Raw genomic sequence first — 27,763 nt, forward strand, 5'->3', positions numbered from 1 at the left:
ACATTGCTCCTGGACCAGGCGGGGCAGTGCCTTGCACTCCGTGGCACCGGGGAGGACTCACGCAGTGGACATGGCACCACTGCCCTGTCCGGCATTTAGACTGGCACCACTTTAGAGTTATTTAATAGAAGGACACTGCAGGACTAAATAATCTTCCCTCACTTTCACTTAGCTCTATTTCAAATAGATTTTTATGTTTTTAAACTAAAAATCATGTCTGAAAATATACAGGGAATGTTTTTAAAAGTATTCAGAGAAGTAAAACCTACATGAGGTTGAGATGAGAAATAGCCACCTTGTAATCTAGGGGCCCTCAGTAAAAGGCCATGGAAATGTTTTTGGCAAAGGAACTGCACCAAGAAAGACACCTTTTAACTCATTAGGTTTGAACGCATCTAACGTCCAGTCAAAAGTATTAGGGAACCAGAGGAAACACTAAAATCAGAGCACTGGCAAAGGCGTAGGACTGCAGCGGGTTCAGAAACACAGAATTCGACAGTCACTGGGCACAAAACAGAACCTACATGTGGCGGATAGCCACGCACAGAATTCCACACCACCCACATGGTGCCATGACATTTCCAGCCTCGCCTCCAGAGGCCCAGGCCCAACATCCCATGACAATCAGCTGACTCGGATGCCGTCCCCTGGGGGGGGAGGGCTGCTCTGTCACATGGCTTCCTTCACTGGTCCCCACTACGTTCTCTCCATCATGGCAATTCCCAGGGAATTGTACTAGGAAAGGAAAGTCACTATCCATCCTAAGTCCACTCGCGTTTTGCTTTAGGAAGTTCCTCCTGACTTTCCTGGAATGTGTTCAACAAATTGAAGATATTTTACCTTTTACATACAACTAATATATGTTCTGTAAATATTCTGGGTGCATGCCTAGAAAACACTCTTCAAAAACATTTTATGATTTAAAAAAGTCCTGTAGTTGTTTTCTTTTTAGGCAGGCAAAAACTAAAAACTAAAAACTATTAAAAAATTTGTCACTATTTTGGCTCAAGTGGTAGCACACCAGCCATGAACAACAAAGCCTAGAGAGAGTGTAAGGCCCTGAGTTCGAGCTCCGGTACCAACCCCCTCTAACAAGATTGGCAATGTGGAATTTGTAGTTTCAGGAATCCCCACTCAAAGGTAGAGCCGCGGTGAAACTCTTCCGTGTTTGTTCTGGAGCATGGCACAGCGAGCACTGATTGCAATGCTCTTGACAATCCTGCAGGGCAGAAGTATTCTCTTTCCTTTGGACATAAGGAACTGAGGCAGAGAAATTTTGTAACAGGTTAGGCCAAAGTCACCGAGCTGACAAGAGTCAGAGCCAGACCTGGGCACCCAGCTGCTGGCTCTTGCCACTTCATGCCTGCCTTGAAAGACCTTGGCTACAGAGCACCAACAAGAGGGAGGCAGAGCCAAGGCGTCTCCTTGGCAGGCCGAGTTCACCATCCCATGACCGAAAGCACTACCTACGAGAAGGCAAACCAGACAGCTGGGTTCCAATGCACTCAGGGCTTTGGAATTTCAAGTGCATAAGAAGAAATTGCAATGAAGAAAGAACTTCTGAGGCTCTCCAAGTGAGTCTGAGTGGCCACGATAGCAAGTTCCAGAGCTGTGGGAAGAAAGCAGTACTCCAAAAAGATGATACAGAATACTATCACCTGAATAAAGCCTAAATTCTGCAGAAGACGAGAAAAGAAAGAGCCTGGGGCCTTTCCTTGACATTGCTGCCTTACTCTTAAAGACAACAAAAGCAGAAGAAATACTTTCTGTGACAGACCTTCAAGCCACACACAAATGCTGGGCACCAGGCTGAGTCAGGCCGGGCTGGACTGTCCAAATGCACACCCACAGGGAGCAAAGCGCATGCCTGGAATTTGCGCCGAGTGGTTATCCTGTAGCAGAGGAGAAGTAATTTCATGTATCTGTCTCGGCAGTGGCTGGAAGCCCTGGCATTTCTTGTGTTCTTTACTCGCCTGTGTCATTTCATATGTCACAAGGGCAGCTTTGTAAATTACAAGGGCATGGGGAGGGTGCTCATTTTCGGTGATTTTACAAGTCAGAATTTTTAAAAAAAAACATGGAAGAAATCAGGAGAGTGTGAAGCAGTCTTGGAGCTGCGTGAGTTGTAGCATCAGTCCTGGGTCCCTGTGAAGAGGCTGCTGACGCCCTCAGAGCTGACCGCCCCCATGGGGAGGCCCAGCCCAGACCCTGGGGAGGCTTGGAGCAGCAGCGTGGAGGGTGTGTGAGTCCACGCTTGGGCCGCCCTGGCTCCCAGCTGGGGAGACTGACCTGCTCTCTTTGCCAGGGAGGGGCACTCTCTCCTTTTGTCAGCATGGGGCTGTGGGTGGGAGTGGCGGGGGGGGGGGGGGGGGACAGGTATCTAAAATGCTTGATTAGACTTTTGGAAAGCCAGAATGTGCTATCTGTTCTACCTGCCAGGGAGGTGAACTTTACCAAAAAAAAACTCGGCAAACCCCACAATGCACTGGGCTTCTGTCCCCAGGGAACTAGGTTTTGTAGCTTTGATGGATGGAAAAATCATTTCCAGTCTGACAGTTCATCAGCCAATAAGTAACAGAAACTGTTAATTAGTAAGTTAGAGACAGACTGGTCATGTGCCATCGGCTGCTCAGAAAATACAGGATGGACATGAGGGCAGCACACACATGTGTAATGCATTACATATCCACACTTATAGACACACACACAGCCTTGTGTACACAGATTCACATATGCATGCCATGACATTTGTACACACATACCTATATGTACAAATGCACACATAAATGTATGCATGCATATTTGTGTACGTAAACATGTGCACACATGCACACCAGACATGCATACTTATAGAGTTTCAAGGTTTTCTGCTGTGGAGTTTCTCTCACACAGTGTTTTGAGGAGGGAAAGACCGGGTGGGTTCCATTCAAGGCTTCCACTCACAGCTCAGAATGGTTACATTTAACATGGACGTACATTTATCTGAAAGATAACGAGACACTTCAATGGCGGATTGGTTATAAACATTGCCAGCTCTTCACTGAGTTAAAGAAGACAACAATATAAAGGAAGTTTGTATTAGTAATATAGCTTTTTTACAAGTTTTTCTAAAATTCGCTTTTGCACTCCAAGTTTTATCTTTGCTTCTCCCTTGACTGATTGTGTTCACACTGGGGCTTGAGCTCAGGAACTCATGCGCTCTCACTCAGCTTTTTCTGCTCATGCTGTGGCTGTACCACTTGTGACACTCTCTGCTTCTGTTCCTCCCACTCTGATGCTCTGTTGAACATTGCTTGACTACAATCTGTTATGTATAGTCAACATAAATGCTCTGCCTTATGAATTAATAATAAAATATGCAGTATTAGCCTAAACCCAGCAATAGTGCAGACATTTACGGATGGTTCACAATGGTTTTATCATGCCGGGTGTTACTCATGTGAGCTCACCCTTCAGTCTGGAAGATCTTAGAAGCCTTGGAACAGTGAACTTCCCTCATTCTAAAAGACACATACTATCAAGTAGGATGATTGTCAGTAAATAGTCATTCATCTTTCTACCTTCATAGAGACACACAGAAATATCTGTGTGGAAAAAATAATTTAAAATGTGATTTACATGGTGGAAGCCCGTAGCACAGCCTTTTCCTTCCGCTGCAGCGGGAGGCCCCTCGGGCGACGCTGGTCAGGTGGGGTGGAATGTGCTTTCCCAGGTCCTTCCCGCGCCCGGCTGAACACAGAAGCTTGGTTCACAGATGCTCCGGGCATCAAACCCCATGCGTGTGTGGGCTGGGCCCTAGCTGGGAGCTGCTGTTCACACAGCCTCAGACTGGAAGAACAGTTGTATGAAGCCACCTCTGTGGCTTTGTGTTTGGTCCATGATGAGAAGTGTCTACAGTATGACAGGACTCATCTACTGAATACACTGAGAACTGAATGAGCACATTTCTAACCGTTGCTGGCTTCTCATCCCTGGCTCCTGGGGACACAGGCATGACAAACAGGCTGCCCCTTGTCTGAAGAACCCAGAAGCTCCTCGCCGTGGCCCATGGCAGCCTCCGAGAACCCTGCTCACTTTTCTGTAAGATGGCAGAGTCGGGGGAGAGAGGGGCAAGGAGGGAAGGGACAATATCACGTAGCATTTTGTAATCCTCACATTCTTTGGATTGCAGCCATTTAAGAACATTTCAAATGGATCTGTTTATTAAATTTGATGTAGGTTTGTTTTTACTGGAAATATTCAAGTTATTTGTCTATTAATCTGGGGTATTGTGTCTGGGGTATCCTTACATGAAAAACAGAATCTTAATGCATCATTCACTTCTTTGTTGTTGGTTCCATCAGCATAGATTCCATAGTGTGTGTGTGTGTGTGTGTGTGCGCGCGCGCGTGTGTGTTCGTGTGTGCATGCGTGTGTGTGTGCGTGTGTTACTGGGACTTGAACTCAGGTCCTCTCACCTGCTAGACAAGTGCTCTATCACTTGAGTCACGGCTCCTGTGTCCTGTACCTTTTGAGTCAAGCTTGGTTTTGGAAATCAGGAGTTTTGTGGAGATGAATAAAGAAATCAGGAGCTTCTTACATGGAACAGAATTGTGAAAGGCAATTCTGCTTCTCTACATCACACTCACCCATGGCTTGGGTGTGAAGATGGATATCTACATCATGTGACATTATCATGTCATGTGATAATGTGTGTAACTTGCTCAAACATACTGTTGAGTTCTATATACACAAACAAAAGCACAAATTGCCAAGAATCGGAGGTGGGAAGCATTTCCCAGTGTATTTTACTTCAACATCCTGAATGTTAGGGATTGAACTCAGGGCCGGGTACACACCTTACCAGGCAGAGTTTTGCTCCTCAGGCCTGTTGTCCTATTTTGTCTTAGAAAGAGGGTGAAAGCTGTAGAGCGCACTGAACCATTCGTGTCTGAGAGCAGCTCAGACATACGACAAAGGCTGTTGATCAACAGGAAGGAGCGGGAGAAACAGACTGGGTGGGACCAGAGGAGGGGTGTGGGGGGGATACAGCAAGGGGAACACTTCTGAGATAGAACAGATGATTTGTGACTATGAAAGCAGAACAAGGAAACCTGCTGGGGAGCTACTTTTTAGGGGAGGGGGAGGGCGTGAGATTGTTTGGATACAGTGTACACATTGTGTGGAGGTTCCCCCCCCCAATAACTGATAAAAGCCAACAAAGAATTCAAATAAGTAAATAAGACAGGTTCTCTCTAACTTTGCCTAGAATTCTCCCTAACCTTCTGAGTAGCTGGGATTACAGGTTTATAGTACCATACTGCTCTAGGCACTTTTTTAGTTTGATTCACAATGTTTCCATGAAATTTGCATTGGTGTCGGGCCTCACCTACAGAGGGGCTTGCTGAGCTAGCCCTGTGGTAACTTGTATCTGTGGAAGGAAATGGTGCTTCCAGTTGCTTTTTATGTCTAAATGAAGCACACAAAAAGGCATAAGCAGTTGGAGGAAGTCTTTTTACAGCTAAATCCAAAACTATGAAAAGGATTTCCCATTTACAAAACAGTTGAAGGGAGCAAGTTGGAAAGACTGGAGGCAGCATTTGAGTCTAGACTTTGTTTAGATTTTCACTTTTTTACTCTAAGAGCACTAGTTTGACTTGAGGAGTAGCGATTTTTTTCCCCACTATGTAGTGAAAAATCTGTTTATTAAGATGACTATAATGTAATACATGTATCACCTCATGGGCTTTGGGTTACAATCTCTGTAATGAGTGTTATCCTGGTGCAATTCTTCTTCTCTTTACATTGGTTTAAACATCTTAGCATTATTTGAATTTGTTATTCAATGAGGAAAAGAAAGATGTTTCGTTTTCTTTGAGCCATCCAAACAAGATTGTGTGTGTGTGTGTGTGTGTGTGTGTGTGTGTGTGTGTGTGTGTGTGTGTGTGGTGTGTGTGAGAGAGAGAGAGAAAGAAAGAGAGAGAGAGAGCAGCCGGGCGCTGGTGGCTCACGCCTGTAATCCTAGCTACTCAGGAGGCTGAGATCTGAGGATCGCGGTTCAAAGCCAGCCCAGGCAGGAAAGACTGTGAGACTCCGATCTCCAATAAACCACCAGAAAACCGGAAGTGGCGCTGTAGCTCAAGTGGTAGAGCGCTCTCCTTGAGCTGAAGAGCTGAGGGACAGTGCCCAGGCCCAGAGTTCAAGCCCCACGACCGACAAAAAAAAAAAAAGGAGAGAGAGAGAGAGAGACAGTACTGGGGCTTGAACTCAGTCAGAGCTTGGGCACCATCCATGAGCTTTTTTGTTCAAAGCTAGCACTATACTACTTGAGCCACAGTTCCTCTTATGGCTTTTTGCTAGCTAACTGGAGATAAGAGCCTCATAGACCTTTCTGCCTAGGTTGGCTTTGAACCAAGATCCTCAGATTTTAGCCTCCTGAGTAGCTAAGATTACAGGAATGAGCCACCAGCACCTAGCTAAGGAGCTTTTTACAAGAAAAAGCAAGCAAGCAAGCAAAATTCCAAGAATAAAAACCCCAGAATATTCTAACAATATTGGGGAAACCAGAATATTCAAATGAATACTACCATTCTTGATGATTTAACCTAGAGACATGTATTTTAAAACGTTCCTAAAAAAACTTGATCTGCTTCTTATGGACAAGATCCTCATCTTTTTAAAAAGTTTGTTTTATTGTTATTATAAAGGTGATAGAGGAGTTGCAGTTGCATAAGACAAGTAAGACAGTACATTTCTTTTTGGACAATGTCACCCCTTCCTTTCCTCATCTAAATTTGATCATGAATATTAAAGAGACTTAATTTTAGTAAGAAAAGAAAGCATGCTGTCAATACATTGGTTAAAGTTAATTGAATTTGGAATGCATGTTAAAATTTGGAAGGCCTCATTTCTTTTCCTATGTTGTTTAAATTAGTGGATCAAAGGTTAGCTCAATGTAGTCTGACATGTACTGAGTATTTCAATTACTTATCATGATTCTATGAGTGCTGTATTTTGCTTAGAACTGGTAATTATTGAGTATCTCCTGTTTAGGTTTCACTTCAAAATAATGAATTTGAAGGTTTGCTTGCTATAGATTTGTATTTCTGAAATTAAGTGTACAGGATCTAGGTTTTATAAAGCCAACACTGTTAGATTTTACTGTGAGTCTCGGCTATGGAATCTTAGCCCTCGGGGTATCCATGTTGACATCCTCTGACCTCTCAATCTACCTTACCTCATGCTGCAAACTCACACCTCATGGGGCACAGCGCCTGCAGTCATGTCTCTGGCCCCAGCGCGTTTGGTGACTGCTCCGGAAATGGGTGCTTTTGTCTCTCCGGAATTCATGCATTGCCCCTAAGCACCACGGAGAGCAAGCATAGAGGAAGACAAAAAGGAGAGGCCAGCGACCAAGACAGGAGCTCTCGGAAGATGCCGGATGGAACTGACTGGCCCCTGGCCTGCAGAATGGGGGAAGTGGGGGTGCAGGGGAGTGCGAGGACGCCAGGGAGGCGCCAGGGAAATGGAGGCACGGACAGACACTTCCCGGGCGGTGTGCACAGCCAGCCCGGGTGGTGTGAGGCTCAGGGCCAACGGGCAATGGGGGGAGACTGCACACCCTACTTCCTAGAGCTGGGGTCCCTCAGAGGCCTCGCTGGCCACAACCCCACGCACAGCCCCGCAGCAGCCCCGGCCTCCTGTGCAGCTAAGGGTACACGCCCTCTATAATCAATTTGGTTTAGGGAAGCAGAGAGAATCATTCTTTCCAGATCATTTAATAAGGCAGGGACAATTTGTCTTTCTGGACTGGACCCCCTCTCTCCGGAAGCTTTTCCAATTAGCTGGAGAATCCAACCCATTTGAAGGGAATGGCTTGAAACAACAGGCAGCACAGCGTTGACATTGTAAGAAAAAATACGGAAAGGGAGAGACACTCACTAGAGGAAAGAGAGTCCACGATCGCCCGAACCGCGAAACCTCTGACTGAATATTAAAACTCAACGTGCAGAAGCTCAAACGTAGATGAGGAAGTCACAAGTATGAACACAGCTCTGAAAGCCAAAACGCAAGCTGGCAGCGATAGCCAGAAAACAACTGGAGGAAAGGAAAGAGGAGGTCCCTGGGCCTAAGGACAAAAATGAAAGGAAAAAGTCACAGAAATGAAGCAGGGAAGCAAAGGGAGAAGACATAGGAAACTCATGGACAACAGGACTAGAAAAATCAAGCAAATGTATTGAAATGGAAAACTTAAATGGCTGTACGAAGATGAGACAGAGAAGGAGACACGGACATTTTTATTTCCTTTTTCCTTTTTTTTAATGGATGCTCCTGAGGTTTGATCTCAGGCTTGGATTGGCTAAGCTGTGACTGCAATCCTCCTATTTACATTTTCTGTGTAGCTGAAATGCAGGTGTGTGCCACTACTCCCAGATCCTGCTTGAGATGGAGTCATATGTTTTGCCTGTGTTAGACCCTCTGGTGCTCAACTACCTATGAAGGGGAACTATCAAGGTGCCCTAAGTTCATGGGAACATTGCCTTCAGAGAGGGTAACGTAGTTCTCTTGGAGCCGTGAGTTAGTCCTGGCTCCTTTCTCTCTCTCTCTCTCTCTCTCTGTCTGTCTGTCTGTCTGTCTCTCTCTCTCTCTCACACACACACACACGCATACACACACACACACACACACACACACTGCCCCCTTGCATGGCTAAGCATAGAGATTTTAAAAGTATACATAGTTGGAGGTCTTAAGGAAGGCAACTGTGCTGGAACAAGACAGATTTTGAAAATTTTAATTCAAGATTATTATTCTTGAAATAAAAGTGGAGTCGGACCCATGTTTCCATCAGTTGATGGGTAGTTTACGAACAACAGAAAGTTTGGAGGCTGGGAGTCTGAGGTGAAGGCAGGAGTGGGTTCGGTATTTGAGGAAGATGTTTTCCTCAGGGAGGGGCTGTTCTCCACGGTGCTCCTGTGGTCTAGGGGCACTCCTCCCTCAAGACTCTTCAGTAAGCACTAGCCCATTCACACGAGCAGAGGATCCCAGTCAGCTCCAGGAGGGAGGCAGAGCCTCGTAATGCTGTTGTGCTGGAGATGAGCAGTCAACACATGCATTTTGGAAGGGCAAACACATTCAGCCCACAGCAACCCACACCTGGAGCAGCGCCTGGTGTGCTGGGAAAACCGCCTCTGTGAGAGTGAGAAGGTTAAAGACTGCATTTGTAACTCATCCTCATGGCCATGTCAAGTCTCCAGGAAACATGGCGAAGGGAAGGAAAAGGGGCTCAAAATGTCCAGATCTAGATTCCAGAAAACAGCATGAAGCATAAGGCCGATTTTTAGACTATGCAGTAGAGATCCATGCCTGACAGAAGGCCTTGCAGGCATCCCTGGAAACCCCACAGCTTCCCTGTACGGGGTGCTTGCTGGTGTGGCTGGCTGACCGCTCTGCTTCATGCTTCCCTGTGGCCTGTGCCACTTCTATCTTCTCATTTATTAAAATGGGCTAAGGGATGGGAAGGCGGCTCAATGGCAAAGTGCTTGCCTAGCGTGCATGAAGCCTGGGTTCGATTCCTCAGTACTACATTCACAAAAAAACATGTGGCTCAAGTGGTAGAGCGCTAGCCTTGAGCAAAAGAAGCTCAGGGACAGTGCCAGGCCCTGAGTTCAAGCCCCAGGACTGGGGTAGGGGGGAAGAAAAGAATAAAATAGGGTCAGATGCCCAATTCTTGTAAGTCCAATTTGGAAAAGTGACCCTTTGTATTATTTTAACTAAGGCATATCCTACTTTACTGTTTTAATATAAAGAAAAATAATTAGGGAGCCAATCAAAAAAGACCAAGTTGCTTATAAGGAAGGAAGTTTTCCAGTTTCAGAATTCTCTATGGCTGCCTTCAAGGTCAGAAGACAGTAGAAAAATGCTCATACAAACGAAAGGAAATCAAATATGTCAGATTTTAGACCCAGTAAGACTGTTCTTCAAAAAAGCCAAATAGTTTTGAAAATGTGTGACCTTCATAAGAAAGTGACTGGGGAATGGAGCTCAAGCAACCCAGACACAGCACAAGTGGCTGCTGGCAGTGCATGTGTTTAAGCAAAGAATGAGGACTGAGGGGAAATGGAGATTAGGTCAAAAAACAGAACACGAAAGCCTGGTGCTCCATCAATGCAAACGCAAAGAGAAACCAAGAACAGGAGGAAGGAGGAAGAGGAGAACAGTTTGCAGACTGCCTTATTTGTAGTAGTTGGGGAGTATAGAATATCAGTTAGGGATAGGGGGTGTGGCTCAGATGGTAGAACACCTGCCTAGCAAGCACAAGGTCTTGAGTTCAAACACCAGCACTGCCAAGAAAAAAAAATCAGATAAAGTTACCATTTATATATGTATATATATTTACAATTCCAAATAATTGGAAAATAATTATATTTACTAGCCACAGGGGTGAACACTAAGTAATGATGTTATTTAAATTTGCTTTCAGGTCAAAGGGGGAATATAATCCAGAATTACAAATTCAAGAGCAAACAACCTAATGACATGCTTGCATATCAGAAGCTCTAAAATGCTACCTTAAATGCTCCTTTTCTAAAGCATTTTCCTTAAGTGCTTAAGAAAGATCTTGAATATTTGTATTAATTAAAAGTAAAGAATTTAACTCAAAGAGTGTGGAGAATGAAAATGAAAAACATGGAATCAGAAGAAAAATCTGTTGTACTAGGTTTGAACTCAGGGTCTCACACTTGCTCAGCTGGTGCTATACCATTGAGTCACATCTCTAGCATAACATTTTAATAGTTATTTTGGAGATGTAGAGTGGATTTCCCCCCCAAGCTGGCCTTGAGCTGCCATTCTCCAGATGTCAGCCTCCTGAGCAGCCAGCATTAGCGGCATGAGCTGCAAGAGCTTAGATCAGCAGAAGATTTTTTAAATAAAAATTGAAATTATTTGTAAGACCAAGATGAAAATAATAGAAGTGCAACTCAAATGTAAAAGAAGAGTTCTGAAAGATAAAAATTCAGTAAGACATATAAGCCAATAGCTAACCTAATTAAGAATAACAAAGATAGAATTAAAAGGGGCATAAGACATGAGTTTGTCCAATTCTAACTGTTAATCTGCAGTAGATTTTAAATGTAGATATACTAAAAACAAATCCATGGAAATTAAATTTGGTAAAATTAACCCCCAGAATGGCTGGCTGTTTTTTTTTTTTTAATCTATGGGATAAATAGAGAAAGTTACTAAAGAGCTACCCCTTCCCATGGGGGCGGGGAGGGACAGAGAATCACTAGGCCTGAACATGATAATTCCACAAATGTAGTGGTTTTTTTCCCCCAGAGCTGATGGTGAAAAGAAAACAAACAATGAAAACAAAAATGTACAAAAACCACTTTCATTTTTTTCTAAAAGTATTGTATGTGCTATTATGTAGAGCCAATATCATTCATGAAATAAAATCATACACTTCTAAGTAAAATAGTAACATATGAAATCCAGCAATACACAAAAAGAATGATGTAATAGACCTTATTTCAGAAATGTAAGAGTGATTTGTTATTATGAATTCTATGAATGAAATTTGTCACATTGAGGATGTCAGTAAAAGTATTTATGTCATTTCCAGAGATGCTGACAAGGCACTGGATGTGATTCAGCAACCATCACTGATAAAAACAAAATATGAGGAGCAGAATGCTTCCTTTGTAGGTTGAAGTAAACTTCATCCCTGCAGCCAGCACCATGCTTAAAACAAGCCCACAGAGGACACATCCTCATTATACCACAGACAAGCACATGAAGCACAATCCACATTATACCACAGACAAGCCCACAGAGGACACATCCACATTATACCACAGACAAGCCCACAAAGTATACACATCCACATTATACCACAGACAAGCCCACAAAGTATACACATCCACATTATACCACAGACAAGCACATGAAGTACATTCCACATTATACCACAGAAAAGCCCACAGAGTACACATCCACAGAGTACACATCCACATTATACCACAGACAAGCCCACGAAGTATAAACATCCACATTATACCACAGACAAGCCCACAGAGGACACATCCTCATTATACCACAGACAAGCACATGAAGTACAATCCACATTATACCACAGACAAGCCCACAGAGGACACATCCACATTATACCACAGACAAGCCCACGAAGTATACACATCCACATTATACCACAGACAAGCCCACAGAGTACACATCCACATTATACCACAGACAAGCCCACGAAGTATACACATCCACATTATACCACAGACAAGCCCACGAAGTATAAACATCCACATTATACCACAGACAAGCCCATGAAGTATACATATCCACATTATACCACAGACAAGCACATGAAGTATAAACATCCACATTATACCACAGACAAGCCCACGAAGTATACACATCCACATTATACCACAGACAAGCCCACAGAGTACACATCCACATTATACCACAGACAAGCACATGAAGTATAAACATCCACATTATACCACAGACAAGCCCACAGAGGACACATCCACATTATACCACAGACAAGATCATGAAGTATACACATCCACATTATACCACAGACAAGCCCACAGAGGACACATCCACATTATACCACAGACAAGCTCATGAAGTATAAACATCCACATTATACCACAGACAAGCCCACGAAGTATACACATCCACATTATACCACAGACAAGCCCACAGAGTACAGTCCACATTATACCACAGACAAGCCCACCAAGTATACAAATCCACATTATACCCCATGGAATACAATCCACAGTATACCACAGACAAGCCCACAGAGTACACATCCACATTATATCACAGACACTTGCCAGGTCCGTGGAACAAGAAAAGGAAATTTGAACTTAATACTTGGGAAAGCAGAAGCAAAACAACAGCATTGTGGAGAATACTTATGACTGGAAAACCAAAAAGAATCAACAGAATGATCAAAAGAATTCAGTCAGACAGTGGGGTTGAAAATGATGATATCATCACCTCAGTAGTTTTTATATGATGTGTAGAAAGGAATCTCAAGATCTCATGAGAGAAGCCAATGGAAAGACATATGTTCTGGGATTTGAAAAACTGAACAGCAAAAAGATGTCAATTCTACTCAAGCTAATTTTTAAGTTCAAAGAGATTCCAATAGAAATGCCAGTACATTTTTAGTTTTAACTTGACAAATTGGTCTCAAATTTCATATAAAAATTCATGAGCAACAATTGTGAGAAAAATTCTTAAAAAGACCAACAATTAGTCTGTGGGTAGTTAAGAAACACCATGTATTAAAGCATATAAACATGTATGTGTACAGGCATTTCATTAATTGAAAACTCTCATCTGAAACCCACAGTTATAACATGGACTATTTAATAAATTATGTTGGTAAAGCTGGGTAGCCAGCTGAAAATACAGATCTGGATCCCTATCTCATACCTGGTAACAGTATAAATTCCAAAAGAGTTTAAATATAAAGATAAAAGCATGGAAGTCTAAATAAATTCCTATATAAACTTGAGTTGGGAAAGCCCATGAAACTATGACTCAAATTCCAGAGGCAAAAACTAAAAGGACTAGCCCAACTCATTCAGAAGCTTGGTTTAGCCACTGGCTCACACCTGTAATGCTAGCTACTCAGGATGCTGAAATCTAAGGATCGCAGTTCAAAGCCAGCCCAGATAGGAAAATCCATGAGATTCTTATCTCTAATTAATCACCAAAAAACCAGAAGTGGCGCTGTGGCTCAAAGTAGTAGAGTGCTGTCCTTGAGCAAAAAAGCTCAGGGACAGTGAGTGCCCAGGCCCCGAGTTCAAGTTCCATGACCAACAGGGGGGAAAAAAAAGTTTGTTTTTATCATCTGTTGGGGAGCCTGTGAGGTATTGCTCACACTGGGATATCTTGTGGGCTTTTCTTTTTCAGTTGTGGTATTGGTGGCGTTGTTTGTAGTGATTTTGAGAGAGAATTTTTTTTTCATGTAACAAAAACCATCTTTTCCTTAGGGCTTCTTTCTTGGATGTTATATTGCCCTTATTATATTTGATTTTAAAAATTGCTTTACTTCCTGTTTTGCATTTAATTTGTAAAGACATCTGAATTTAAAAATTTTAATAATGATGAAATAGGACCTAATTTAAAAAAAATTATCCTCAGAGAGTTGGGGTTTGAATACAGGGCCTGGTGCTGTCCATGAGCTCTTTTTTTTTTTCTAGGCTAGTGCTCTACCACTTGAACCTACAGCTCTACTTCTAGCTCTTCGGTACTTCATTGAAGATAAGAGTCTCACAGACTTTCGGCCTGCGCTGGCTTCAGACACAAAGCTGTATCCTTCGAAACGCCCTCTCATCACTGGGTGTGGTGAATTTGAGGCCTATACAACAGGCCTCAGCCTCTTGCGTAGCTAGGATGAGAGGTATGAGCCACTGGGTTTGAATGCTTTAAACATATTCTTAGGTTTATTTCTGTTACAGTGTTCATGCCATACTGCTTGAGCTATGCTGCCATCCCTTTTGTTTAGTTGGCTTTTGAGACAAGGTCTGACTATCTTTGTTAGGGCTGGCCTCCAGCTCAAGATATTTTCGCTCCAGCCTCCTGAGTAGCTGGGATTATAGGTATGTGTCACCGCGCTGAGGCTAAATGGGTTTTGTTTTTTATAATGTATGGAAGCCATCCTTGCACAGGGGCCACGCTACTCTTCTCTGTATCTTTCCACTTTTAGTATTTGAGCTGCTGAGGTGAGCATGGTGGGGGCTGTGTTCAATGATTACTTGGGATATTGTGAACCTTTGACGTTTCCCAGCACACAGCTCCTACAACGCTTGGAATTTCCAGCGATACAGGACGGCTGGCGGCTGGCGGTCTCTGGATCTTCAGGGTGGAGGCTGATCACAGATAGACCCAGGCAAGATCCCGGGGTTGGATCAGCTCCCCAAATGTGGGAGCTTTAAGGAAGGTGAACAAGAACATATCCATGTACTGCGGAGGGGTATACCTCAGTTCTACAAGGATGGAATCTCCGGGGCTGGGGTTCTCCCAGACCTGACCCTCCAAGTCTCTTCTTGTTTATCTGTATCCTTTAAAATGTCCTGTTGTGGAAGTGGTGCTGTGGCTCAAGTGGTAGAGTGCTTGCCTTGAGCTGAAGAGTGCAGAGACAGCGCCCAAGCCCAGAGTTCAAGCCCCATGACCGACCAAAAATAAAATAAAATAAAAGTTTTTTAAATGTCCTGTTGTCACTGGGTATGGTGCACACACCTGTAATCCCAGCAATTTGAGAGAGGCTGAGATGAATTTGAGGTCAGCCTGGCCTGTTAGTAAGCTGATAATGCAAAGTGCTTTCCTGAGTCCTCTGAGCAGCTACTGCAACAAATCAATTGGGCCTCAGAGAGGCTTGTGGAAGCTTGGTGGGTAGAATTGAGCAGGTGCACAGGTGACACAAGCTGGGCCCTGCTACGGGACCTAGAGCCAGGAGGGGGCAGTGTGGGGACCCAGCCCTCACCTGGGATCTGACCAGCACCAGGTAGAAAGCACTATTACTGACAGGATTTTCCAGCTGCTTTGGCTACAGAATTCCTTGTTTGCTGGGGGAGAGAATTCGGGGTCTTCTGAGGTCCCAGGGCTCTTGCCGGCTGTGGTGGGAGAGGAGAGAGGGCTTGCTTTTCTTTACGCCGTTGTTCTAAATTTACATCTACATCTGATAGAGCAAATGCTCTGTTCTTTTCCTCCTTTCCTTTCTCTCACCGACTTGTATTTCCCATGAATATTCAAACCATTTCTTCGGAGGAGAGCCATGAAAGCTTCACTCTGGGTCTTTGCTTGGTGAGGTGAACATCTTTATTCATGGTAACACTTGCTTGCTCACTTTAGACGACATAAAAGGAACTCACTGGAAAGGAAAGAGGAAGCAGTTCTAGGGAAGGTGACAGAAATTTGGGGAGCCTCTGGATGATGGGACCCCGCACCCAGGGAACTGTGTCCATCATCACTGCTAGTCCTTCGGACGGTCCCATAAGCTGAGTCCCGGGGATGAGTAGGGTGGGCAGGGCTCTGTGCTCCTGCCACACTTCCACCACTGATCTGCTGCTGCTGGTGGCATGCTGTTGGTCTCTGGGGAGTACGCACGGGCTACCAATGCTGGGTGGGCACAAAACATATGACAGCCTTGACACGAGTTGTTCTTACTAGAAAGTTCTAGCTTTCCACCCTCCCATTCTCTTCTGTTTCTTCAGATGCTTCTTTCAGACTTGGAGATTTCACACCAAGTGCAATCAGCAAGCTGCTCTGTTGTTGAACTTCCTTTCAAAGGAATCTTGGAAAAAACTTGAAACCAGCTGATGTGAAGAGCGGTAAATATCTTAATTTATTTGACAAATGAGATTGTTGGGACAAAAAACTAAATGTGGTTTGAAAACTTTGAAAGACCAGCTTGAATACATTGGTCTATCCTGGTCTATCTGCTGTGCTGGAAACGTTAGGATCCATAGTAAGAGAGAAATACAAACAAACACACAATAACAAAAATCCCCCCAAATCCCAAAACCAAACCAAACCAAACCAACTAACTAACCAGCCAGCCAGCCAGGGTTCTGAACATCAGAAGGAAAAAGCACTGGAGAGCTATTCATATCTAATTTCTTAAATTTTAAGGAAGTATAGATAAAAATAAAAAAAAAAAACATCCTGGCAAGTAGGATGTCACAGATAAGAGAATATACTAAGACAATTGGAAAAATCAGGAATTAGCTGTCAGAGAAAATCTGAATGTCAAACTGACATTTAATACTTTCTGGTGAAAGTAACAAGCCAATATTGACTATTGCTATATTTCTATTTATAGAAATGGGAAGTAATAAATCCTGTAGATAAAAAGATTTTTAATTTTGAGTTTTTAAATTGCCAATTGTTTGAATAGAAGATTACAAGATTTCAGTGTTTTCAAAGTATAATTTACTTTTGTTTTTCTGTTAAAGTTTATTCATTTAAGATCAGTGTGCTGCATTTTTATATAATTTAGGTAGGTTTTTAAAATGACTGTAATATTTTCCAAAGCGACATCCTGCAAATTTCAACCTCTTATCTGTTAGCTCTAAGTACTCCTCAGAATGAAAAGTGACTTGAGAGTAAAAATAACTGAATATTTCTTAGTATTCTTTGTCAGGTTCACTGCTTGCTGTGAAAGCACATGAAATATCAAAGTGACCAATCTGAAAAGAAAGTCCATTAAATTAAAATTAGTAGCAATGGATTAGAGAGACTGTGTAGAAGTTTGTAAAGACTTGTAAAACATGTTCTAAGAATAACAATTTTAAAACACTTCATAGTGGTTAGAAGATCTGCCCTGGGTTCAAGCCCCAGGACTGACATAGAAAAAAACGTTGTGTGTGTGTGTGTGTGTGTGTGTGTGTGTGTGTGTGTGTGTGTGTGTGTGTGTGTGTATAAAGCTCTTTGTATGATGGCATTAAAATATCTTAAACACAGCCACGAATTCAACTGAACACAAGTAACTTGCTAGGAATTAGTGTATTACTAGTTTTTCATGAAAAGGTAACTGGAAAGTGGTAACAGAATGATTTTAATGCTAAATAATTGGATATACACCAATATTCATTTTAATTTATGGATCAAATTATTATTTCCAGAAGATAAATGTATGGTAGTCAAAACATTATGATATTAATCTTTGATTCAGAATTGAGAAGCATTCTATTATGGTAAAGAATGAAGATAAAATTTAAGCTTTTCTCCCCATTACTAAAATAAAACCTTTATGCAATATTGAACCTTAATCTTTCACTGAAAGATTTCCAGTTGTCTTACTATAGTCACCTGTTGGCTAGCTACTTAAAAACTAATGTTTGCTTTAAAGGGAGAGTAGGAAAGTTTGAATTACTGAGAGAGCCAGGCACCTGTGACTCACACCTATAATCCTCGCTAGTCCTCAGATCTCAGATCTGAGTTTCCCAGTTCAAAAGCAGCCCTGGCAGGAAAGTCCAGAGCACTTAGGTCCAACTAACCACCAAAAAGCCTGAAGTAGAGCTGTGGCTCAAGTGACAGAGGATCAGCCTTGAGCAAAAACACCAAGAGAGAGTACATAGGCCCTGAGTTCAAGCCCTAGCATTGGGTGGAGAAAGAAGGAAATATAATAAAATTTGTGTTATTGAAAGAAGAAATGTCCTCTGTTTAGCTCATACCTGTTAAAAATATTTCAAATTAAATGGAGAAACTTTGTTTTGATAATAATAAATACTTCATATATGCATTAGTGCTTTCCAAATTATTTATATTTGCTAATTCATTTAATTCTTATAGCAATATATAAGGTAGGAATTAATATTATCACTCTTGTTTCCATATATGGGTCTATCCACAATTCTTCAGGCTATTAAAGCACATAGACACACAGGCCTTGGGAGTGACTTCCTCAGCTTCCTGGAGAGAGAACATCTACACACTCCTGAGGGGAAGAGAATATGGAGCGGTGCCCCAAAACAAAACTAGCAGCCAACTTAGGATGCCAACTGTCAGTCCACTGTTAGGCAGGAAGCCTGCATTTGTCTGTTTGTTCATTCGTTTCTTCATTCCCTCATTCATTCATTCTCTAAGCTGTTGGTGGGAGTCTGTTCATTCTCCAAGCTGAAGCTTGTGTGGTAAGCAAGTGCTTACCGTCAGTGAGACCGCGGACGGTCACGGGTTTGCACACCACATCCCAGCACTGTGAGTGGCTCCAGGTGTCAGATGGCCTTCCTGGGCCTGGGGCCTGGGCCTGGGCCTGGGCCTGTGGCCATCCTCCTGGACAGGTCAGGACCCCTACCATCCTAGGCTGAAGCGCTTGCAAAGGACTCTTGTTTCCGCTTCCAATTCTTTCTGCTTGCAGCTGCGGATTCCTCTTAGCAAAGGCAACTTCTCTCCCAGTCAACGTCAGGTGTTTAAAAGGCTACTTTCTGCTCCCCTGTCATCTGAAGTTTGCCACCCAGCTACTTGTACCCCTGTTGTCCAGCCAGGGCCATCTTGTGACTTGGGAAGGAGGTAGGAGATGGAGAAGGCCCACTGTGCAGGACCTCAGCCTTCCTTCGTGGATATGCTGGGAAGGAGAGCGCTCAGAGGTCTGGCCTCATTTACTGAGAACCCTAATGATTTGTCATGCAAAGCTTCCATGTTGCACTGTCTACACTCAGGTGCCATTTGGAATGTGATATGTCATTTCACCCTTGATTCTCACCAAACTCAGTTATAAAATGGAGCTAGACTCTCCTTTGAGGGTTTGGGGAGGAGGTTAATTCAAAAGGCTCCGTGTGTGTGCGCGCGCGCGTGTGTGTGTGTGCGTGTGTGTGTGTGTGCGTGTGTGTGTGTGTTGGTACTGGGGCTCAAACTCAGCACCTAAGTGGTATCCCTTAGCTTTTTCACACAAGGCTGGCACTCTACCACTTGATCCACATCTCCACTTCTGGCATTTTGCTAGTTAACTTTCCTGCTTGGGCTGGCTTTGAACTGCAATCCTCAGTCTCAGCCTCCTGAGTAGCTAGGATTACAGGTATCAGCCACCAGCATCTAGCCAAAAGGTTCCTTTGGAGAAAAGAAATTTCAAAGTTCCTTTGAAATTGCCAAATACTTACATTAGCCAGAAAACACAACAACGACCATGTTAATATTACAAATGAATTCAAAACCCAGCTTTCTCTGTTTATGTTTTTTTCAAAATAACATCAACCTTCTTATTTATCCATATTAGCAGTGTCCTTTATCTGAGAAATATGTAAATCTATTTAAATTAATTTCCTGTAATACCACACAAAACAATAATCATATTAGTACCATTCATAATGGACTAATAACATTAACATAATTGCATCCAGATATGAAATTGCTAGGTAATAAGCCTTTCATAAATTGTTGCAGTGAGAATGTCATTTTCAACCTGACTCTAGGCCTTTGCTTCCAGATGCTGTTAGAAAAAAAAAAAAAATGTTGTGCCTGGTCTGGGAGTTTCCACAGTTTGCCTGCTGCAGGAGAAGCTGTCAGAGCTCTGAGACCAGGGGAGAAGGGTGCGTGCGCGCTCGTGCAGAGGCACATTTCCCAGCCCGCATGGCCTTTCTCCGGCAGCGGGACCTGGCCCACTGTATGCCCTGTACAGTCCGGTCCCGGGCGTGGGACACACGTGCTCTTTATGCCTGGGTGTGGAGTCTGGGGTGAGTCCTCCTGTGAGCTGCTGCTTGTTGGAGGAGTGAGGCCGGTGGTTCCTGGACAGTCGCAGAAATCCTTCTTGGCTCTTGGGCGGCACCTGGCTTCCCCGTGCCCTAGTACTCGCCCTGCCCTGCACGCACTTACCAGCCTGTGATCCCTGGCTGGAGGAGAACTAACTAGCCAACTCTGTAGTCATTATAACTCAGCTTTGAGCCTCACCTGTAAGTTTATTCCTTTCTCACAATTCTAGGCAGATGTATATTTTGTACCGGCCAGGGGTCTGCTTCCTCCCTGAGAAAAAGTACTGGGGTTGGGCTCAGCATGGGGGACAAGTGCATGGTGCGGCTTGGTGATTGAGTCAATGCATAAATCACTTCCACAAACACGAGTCAATGTGTGATACGTTATTAGACTTTGAGAAAGGGAGGCCTGTTGTCACTGAGGGGTTCTCTTGGAGCAGACATTCTGACTTGCTGGATAATCACGCGGCCACTCTGAATTTACCCATGGGCATTCATTCTTCCCACTGTGCTCAAAGCAAGATTTTCTATTTCCCACCCGGCTCTCCTCCTGTGACCTCTAAGGTAGGCAGACAATCATGTGATCTTTGCTGTTCTCTGCCTCTTAAACAAGCTAATTGTACCTGCAACTATTGCTAGCAATCGAGAACATAAATGATATTCCAGAAAAGAGTCCGTTCCCCCTTCTCTGTCTCTGACATTCAGTTCGATACGGCAGGACTGCAGGGAGTACTCAATAATAGGCCAGTGTGAGCAGAGAGACAGACAGCTGAAGGTGCTAAGCGGGGCCCATTCCCCCCAGTCTTTCCACTCCTGCCCCGAGTGTACACGGAGGTCAGAGTTTAGCTTATTGAAGGAAAAGAGAATAATTTCCATACATGTTTTCATATTCAGAAAGAAAGCAGTATTACTATGGTGCACACAGGTCACTCAGAGGGCTTCACGCATGAATACTCGGAAGAGAGCCTGGAACTGCAGACAGCGACCCAGTCAAGGACGGACCAGGTCTGAGGGCTGGTGAATACACCGGAGAACTTTCTTCAGAACAAAGGGCCAGAGGTGACAATGGGGAGCTACTGAGATGCCCACAAGGGCAGGGCAGGGTGTTCTGCTGGGCACAGTCACAGGAAGGCTGAGAGCGACAGGCCTTACTCCTGGGGTGTGTGGGGGGGTGGGGAGACCTGACCCAGGGCTGATGGGGCTCTGAGGATGGACTGGACCAAGGACTCTTGTCTGTGATTTTCTGGGTTGAGGGGAAGAAGAGAAAGGAAGGAAGGAAGGGAGGGAGGGAGGGAGGGAGGGAGGGAGGAAGGAAGGAAGGAAGGAAGGAAGGAAGGAAGGAAGGAAGGAAGGAAGGAAGGAAGGAAAGAAGGAAGGAAGGGAGGAAGGGAGGGAGGGAGGGAGGGAGGGAGGGAGGGAGGGAGGGAGGAAGGGAGGGAGGGAGGGAAGCCAGGCTTAGGTTCCCGGAGTCTAGCACCATTTCCCTCACCCACATGGTGGCCAACACCCCCCTGTCCCCGTGGGCACAAACTTGAAAGCGCTGACATCAGTGACCCTAAGAATCAGCACTTTGTAGCCAGTACTTGAAATGCAGGGGCTGCAATGGGAGAGAAAGTGGGCCAGGAAGCCTTCACTGAACAGCCAGCACTGAGGCGGGCCGGGAACTGAGCAGCCAGCCCTGCAGCATTCTTTTCCTGTCACTACCGGAGGAAGACCCAGGCCCCACTCCCTGCCCAGAAGACATTTGCATAACACATTTACATTTGAAGGGAGCACGCAGATTGGCAACTCCAGAAGCTTCAGCAAGGCAAAGATTTCTACAATAGCAATTAGGAGCAGAAATAGAATGACAATAGCTGCTGAAGTTCAGTTGCTGAGCTGTGGGTAGAAGGAGCAGAAAAATCTCAGCAGCTTAAAGACAGAGCTGTGAGTAATTGCTGAGTTAGAGCCTAACTGGCCCTTGTTCTTTGTGCCAGTTCTTGGGCCTGGTAGGGACCGGGCCAATGTGAGCTCTTGTGGGAGCCTGGAGCTCTGGCACAGGAAACACAGCCCTAAGCTGGCTAAGCCCACCTGGGACTTCACGGGGAAAGGGGCTTCTGGTGGTGGCCCTGGTGGTGGTGGGCAGAGGGAGTAAGGTGCTCCAGGACCAGACAAGGCTACAAAGGAATTCCCACGCGACTGTATTCAAAGAGGAGGCAGAGCTGGTGGAACTGAGGTGGGCTCTCCTACCTATGGAGGAAACACCTTGCCAAGACACACAGGTGCAGCAGGGGCTGTAGCCTGAGACAGCACCTCCTCCTCCCCCTCCTCCCCCTCCCCCTCTCCTTCCTCCTCTTCCATGCTCCTCTGATTCTCCCTCTCCACAGCTTCCCTTCCCCTTCCCCAGCCCTGAGCCCCAGAAGAGGCTCACACAGCCCAGAAGCCCAACCACACAACCCAGCCTGGCTCAGGAGGCCAGGGAGGCCAGGAGTGGGGGAGAACAGTCAGGTTGAAGACAGGAAGCAATATGATGCTGTGCTCAGAGAGAGGTGTCAGAGTTTGACATTTTAGAGGTGAGGCTCTCTCTAGGCTCCAACTGAGGCCATGGATGGAAGAAGTGAGGGGAGGAGGACAGCAAAGGAAGAGGGAGGAGCTATTTTTATGTGGGGCCAGGGAGGACTGCTGGAGCTGGGAGACACTTCTGGGACAGGCACTGGTGGCCTGCTTCAGTGGCTGAAGGTCAGCAGGTGGCCCGGCGTCTGGGCCCTAACACCCCAGGGGCAGTTGGCTCACCCAAGGGTGCAGATGGTTGGCAGATGAGGGAGCTTCAGATGATACAGTGGAGCACGGAGCATAAGAAGAGTTCCTGCCATTCTCCCCTCAAAGAAGCCCTTCTCTGCTTTGTTTCCATGTTGTGAGCTCACCTTCTGAGTGAGTCCAGTGTGCTAACACTGGAAGAACGCAAGGTTGGAATGAGGACTCTCCAGTTGAGTGATTGCATATGAGTTCCTAGGCCTCTCAGATGCAGAGATGGGGGCTTGGTGATGGTGCCTTGAAAATCAGCTGCTTTCAGAAGACCATCTATCTACCTGTAGATCAGCAACAACCCACAGAAGACCATCTATGGGGAGACAATGCACAACCTGCAGAAGACTGTCTACCTGCAGGCATGTACAACGGGCAGAGGACCAAGTCTTCCCTAGGGCTGCGGATGGGATTGGTTCCTTGAAGAAGAGAATCATCCGTCATCACACTGAAGCACTAGTGATTATTAAAGGCATTTCATAAAGGCATTTTTATCATAATGGTATTGATACAAAATGCAAATACATTTTCCAGAAGTGCTAATAAGAATTACTAATAGGCAGTTTTCCAAAACCCTCTCCAAGGTACCATGATTATCATCAATATTGTCATATAATGTGAGAATATATTAATTTTAATGAGGATGTCAGTAAAATAAAGATAATTCCAGTCACAAAGAGAAACCAAGAAAGGCAGAGGTTAATCTCCCCCCAACCCCCTGGAGTCTTTCTTGATTCTAGTAGGAAAGGATTTGCTGGAAGGTCTTCTCTATTATGCAAGAAACTCACCAATAAAACACACAACACCTGTAGATTAAATGAACATAAGTGGTGTGTCTAGAAGATAGATGATAAGGTTTGAGGAGGGTCCTAAAATAGTCAAGTATTTGGGATAGCCTATTTCTTTGCTATACTAGAAGTTATAGAAAATAAGAACCCATACTATACCTAATGGGTAGACAAATTAAGTTCTGTTTAAAAATTGGAACAAGAATGATCCCTTAATAGTGTCTGAAAACTCTGGTTAATGCAATGAGACATTAAAAATAAAGAGGTTTGATAATGGCATGAGAGAAAAGATAATTACTTGCAGTGGGAAACCAGCATATTCAGAGGGACTAGCAAAAATAGTCATATTTAATATAATGATTCAATAAAGTATTGGATTTAAACTAAAGACACCAAAATTAATAGTCTTGCTAATCAGTGGTCAGCAACCACTGCAATAAAAAATATAGGCCCTAATCACATTAGCAGCCTCCTTCCTAAAAGAAAACCTTAAGTAATAGTATTGTATTTGCCTAGTAAGCTCAAGGTCCTGAGTTCAGTATTATCCTTGGAATAGCAAATAAATGAATGAATAAATAAATAAAATTTAAAGAAAGAAATCATTGGTGCTAAACCTTTTGAGACATATGTTGTTGCTATAATAAGACTTAAATTTCTTTTAAGAATAAAAGACTTGAATACATTGACATTAATCTCCATTCATAAAGTAAATCATATATCCCTGAACAAGGAGACAAAATATTGTCTCAGGTATTGACTAGATTTATATGATCTAACGTAGAAAGAAAAGAGGGATTTAATTGATGAGATATTTAAAATCACAGAGGAAGATGAATCGCTTGGTAGCTGTGGATATGTGCCAGTGTCTATCAGTGGAGCTACACGCATCAGAATCAGAGTAACCTACCACTGTTTCTTTGCTTTTTGGTTTTGTTCTTTGTATTAATTAAATGATGTCATGGGTTTCAAATGACAGTTTCATGAATGGATATAATATGCTTTGTTCATTCTCAACCCAGCATTACCCTACAGTGTCCCTGCCTTCTTCCCACTGTTCCTCACTCTTCCTAAATATCCCTTTCTACTTTATGTCTTAAAAAAAATCTAGATTTTGCCTATGAGAGAAAATAGGCACCGTTTGTCTGGTCTATTTCACTTAATAGGATGATCCCCAGTTCTACTCATTTTCCTGCAATGTGATTCCTTATGGCCGAATAATATTCCATAATATTCCACTGTGTATATATGCAACATCCTCCCACCCTTGCCCCCTCTACCAGTCGTGGGGCTTCAACTCAGGGCTTGGGCACTGCCCCTGAGCTTCATCCCTCAAGGCCAGCGCTCTACCACTTTAAGCCACATTTCCAATTTTCTGTGGGCTAACTGGAGATCAGAGTATCACGGGCTTTCCTATCCAAGCTGGTGTCAGGCCCCACGTTTTATCTACTCATTTTCAGATGGATTCCATAGCTTGGTTAGTAGATAATGCTGAGATAAACTTGAGGTACCTCTATTGCTTGCTGGTTTATAGTCCCCTAGGTACAACCAGTAGTTCCATCCACTTTAGTTTTCTGAGGAGCCTCCATACTGACTTCCATCCTGGCTGCGCTCATTTATATTCCTACCAACAAGGTGAAAAGGGACCTTTTCCCCTCACATTCATCCCAGCATTTGTTGCTGTAGCCTCCCGAGGGCCTTTGCACATGCTTTCTGCCGGCTGGGATGTACTTGTACCATGTACTCATCATCCCTTGGGAGCTCTGTCAATGCTTCTCTCTTGGCAAGGTCCTCCCCAGCCATTCTGGCTGCATTTTTAGATTCTTCTTTGTTTTATTTTTTTCTATATAAAATATGTCACCACCTAGCAGATTGTATAGTTTATTTATGTCTCTGTTTATGCTGTCTCCTCCTACTGGAATCACTGTGCCAGCACAGACCTTCGTAGGAGCTGTTTGCTCCTGCATCTCCAGCACCGGAGCAGCGCCTGCAGTGTGGAGAAGATGCTCCACGAGTGTTTGTTGAATGAATGCAAATAGACAGAATTAGGAGCCGAACTCTGATTGATTACAAACTAGGCATTGCAATTCGGTGGGGGAAGATGAATTGGTGTGTGATCATGAGCTATAGCGCATTAGAGGAAAAATTAATTTCAGATATATATCCTTTCTGTGTACTAAAAGAAGACTGAACCCAATATGCATAAAAATTCACAGAAAAATTAGAGAATTAGAAGAGTAAACAAGTGTGTGTGGGGGTAACTTTTAAAGAACGGGCGTGAAGGGGGAAATGTCACAGCTCACGCTGCTCATTCCGCAGCCGCTGTGTGGTGGGTGCCCTGGGTTCCTAGTCAGCCAGGATCTCTGTCACTGGGAAAAAATCTCCCAGTGCTATGCCCCCCTCCCCCCGGCCTGACTTTCCCCTTTCCTGGATGACCTTCTGCTTGACCTTGGGCTTTACCTTCTGTCACTGTGTTCAGTCTATTAGTTGCCCAGTGTACAGGCCTAGAGAACCAGGTTACAAGCTTCTAGGCCAGTGTCTGTGGGGCCGCTGCCCACCTGCCACATCTGGGCATGGATGGTACTTGAGTTCGGGTCACTCACAGGCCTGGTGACCCTCCCAATACCTTGGGTAGCACACCTGGCCAGGCAAGTTTCCCATGGGTTGGCTCTGTCCAGCGTGCCAGGGACACGGCCCTTTCCTCCAGCCCTTCTCCTGAGCCTCCGCAGCCTGGGGGCCTCCTCAGGAGAGACGAAGCTGCGCCAGCTGGATGCTGGATGTGCATGGCTCCTAGTCCTGGGGCCAAGTCCAGGTTAGCTCATTAACCTCCCAGTGGAACAGGCTCTCCCTTCCGGGCAGCTGAAGCCCAGTCTCACCCAGAGCAGAGTCCTTTCCTTAGAAAACCTGTGGTTCGCATAATTGCACAGCTGATTAGAAAAGCAGGTATTCAGTTGAGGAGGAGCTGCAGGCCAAGTGTGAGGTGGAAGCTCAGCTCTGCTTCCATAGTTCATGCTTTAAAAGGACAGCAGGCTAAGGCTCCTAATCTAATCACAGGGTGGAGTGGGGAGGGGAGGGGGAGGGGGAGGGGAGGTACAGCAGGGTGGAGTGGGGAGGGAAGGGGAAGGGGAGGTGCAGCTCTCCTGGTGTAGGGGACAAAGCCGGCTGGGCTGATGGCCGGCCTCACATGCAGGGTCCAGACCACTCTAGGGGCCACTGGGACCTCTGTTTCCCTCTCTGTTCCTGGACTGGGTCCTGCGGTGCAGGGCCCTGCTGTACTGCCTTTCCTGACCCCTAGGAACCCGCTGGGGGCTGGCAGGGCTTCCTTAACAATTGCTTTGTCTGTCAATGGGAGCAAAACAACAAGGAACAATGGACCTGTTTGTTGGAATCATTTTTAAGGGGGATGGAAAGCTCCTCTTCCAAGAGCTCTGTTTGTCTTGCTTTGCCTTCGTCCTAACGTGAGAAACAACTTTAGTGTCCTCTCTCTGGCCATCTCCTTCAGGCGCATGCCCCAGGCTTCACGTGGGAGCCGGTGGAGCATCCTTCCCTGCCCTACCAGCTACCAGCTCAGCCACTAGAAATGGGCCCTGACCACGCTCTGCAGCCTGTTTGTGAGGGCTGAATTCTCTCGTGCCACAGGACAACTGTGGGTGACTCAAGTCTCTCCTCCTCCACACACCTCCCCCGCCCCTTCCTCCTCCTCTCTCCCTTCCACCCCTGCCCTCCACGTGCTCCCCTGCCTCCTCCACTGGCCCCCTTCCCTACTGCCCTCCATGTGCTCCCCTGGTCTATCCTCAGTCCCCACCACAGGCCACAGCAGGGTCCCTGGCCCTGGGGTCCCCTGTGCCACCGCCCACCCCGGGTCTTCTCCACAGGCTGGGTGGTCTAGGCTATGTGTGGAGGGCGGGCAGACCAAGAAGTGATTAGCTCAGAATGATGAACTGATAGTGGAATTTCTGGCTCGGGACAGCACCAGGTGAGGAAAGATAG

The 27,763-nt window shown here is 44.9% G+C and overlaps 1 protein-coding gene and 1 non-coding gene across 2 annotated transcripts in view; both read right to left on the reverse strand.

Annotated features, from left to right (window-relative positions):
- The window catches only part of Pacrg (parkin coregulated), a 372,815-nt gene that overhangs the window by 23,374 nt on the left and 321,678 nt on the right, over positions 1 to 27,763 (reverse strand). The gene's annotated exons all lie outside the window — the stretch shown is intronic.
- On the reverse strand, positions 14,642 to 14,749 carry LOC122116136. Its single transcript, XR_006148901.1, has one exon. It is a non-coding gene; the product is annotated as a U6 spliceosomal RNA (small nuclear RNA).

This window comes from Dipodomys spectabilis, unplaced genomic scaffold (assembly GCF_019054845.1).
Source record: "Dipodomys spectabilis isolate Male_0828 unplaced genomic scaffold, ASM1905484v1 ptg000126l, whole genome shotgun sequence".
Lineage (NCBI taxonomy): Eukaryota > Metazoa > Chordata > Mammalia > Rodentia > Heteromyidae > Dipodomys > Dipodomys spectabilis.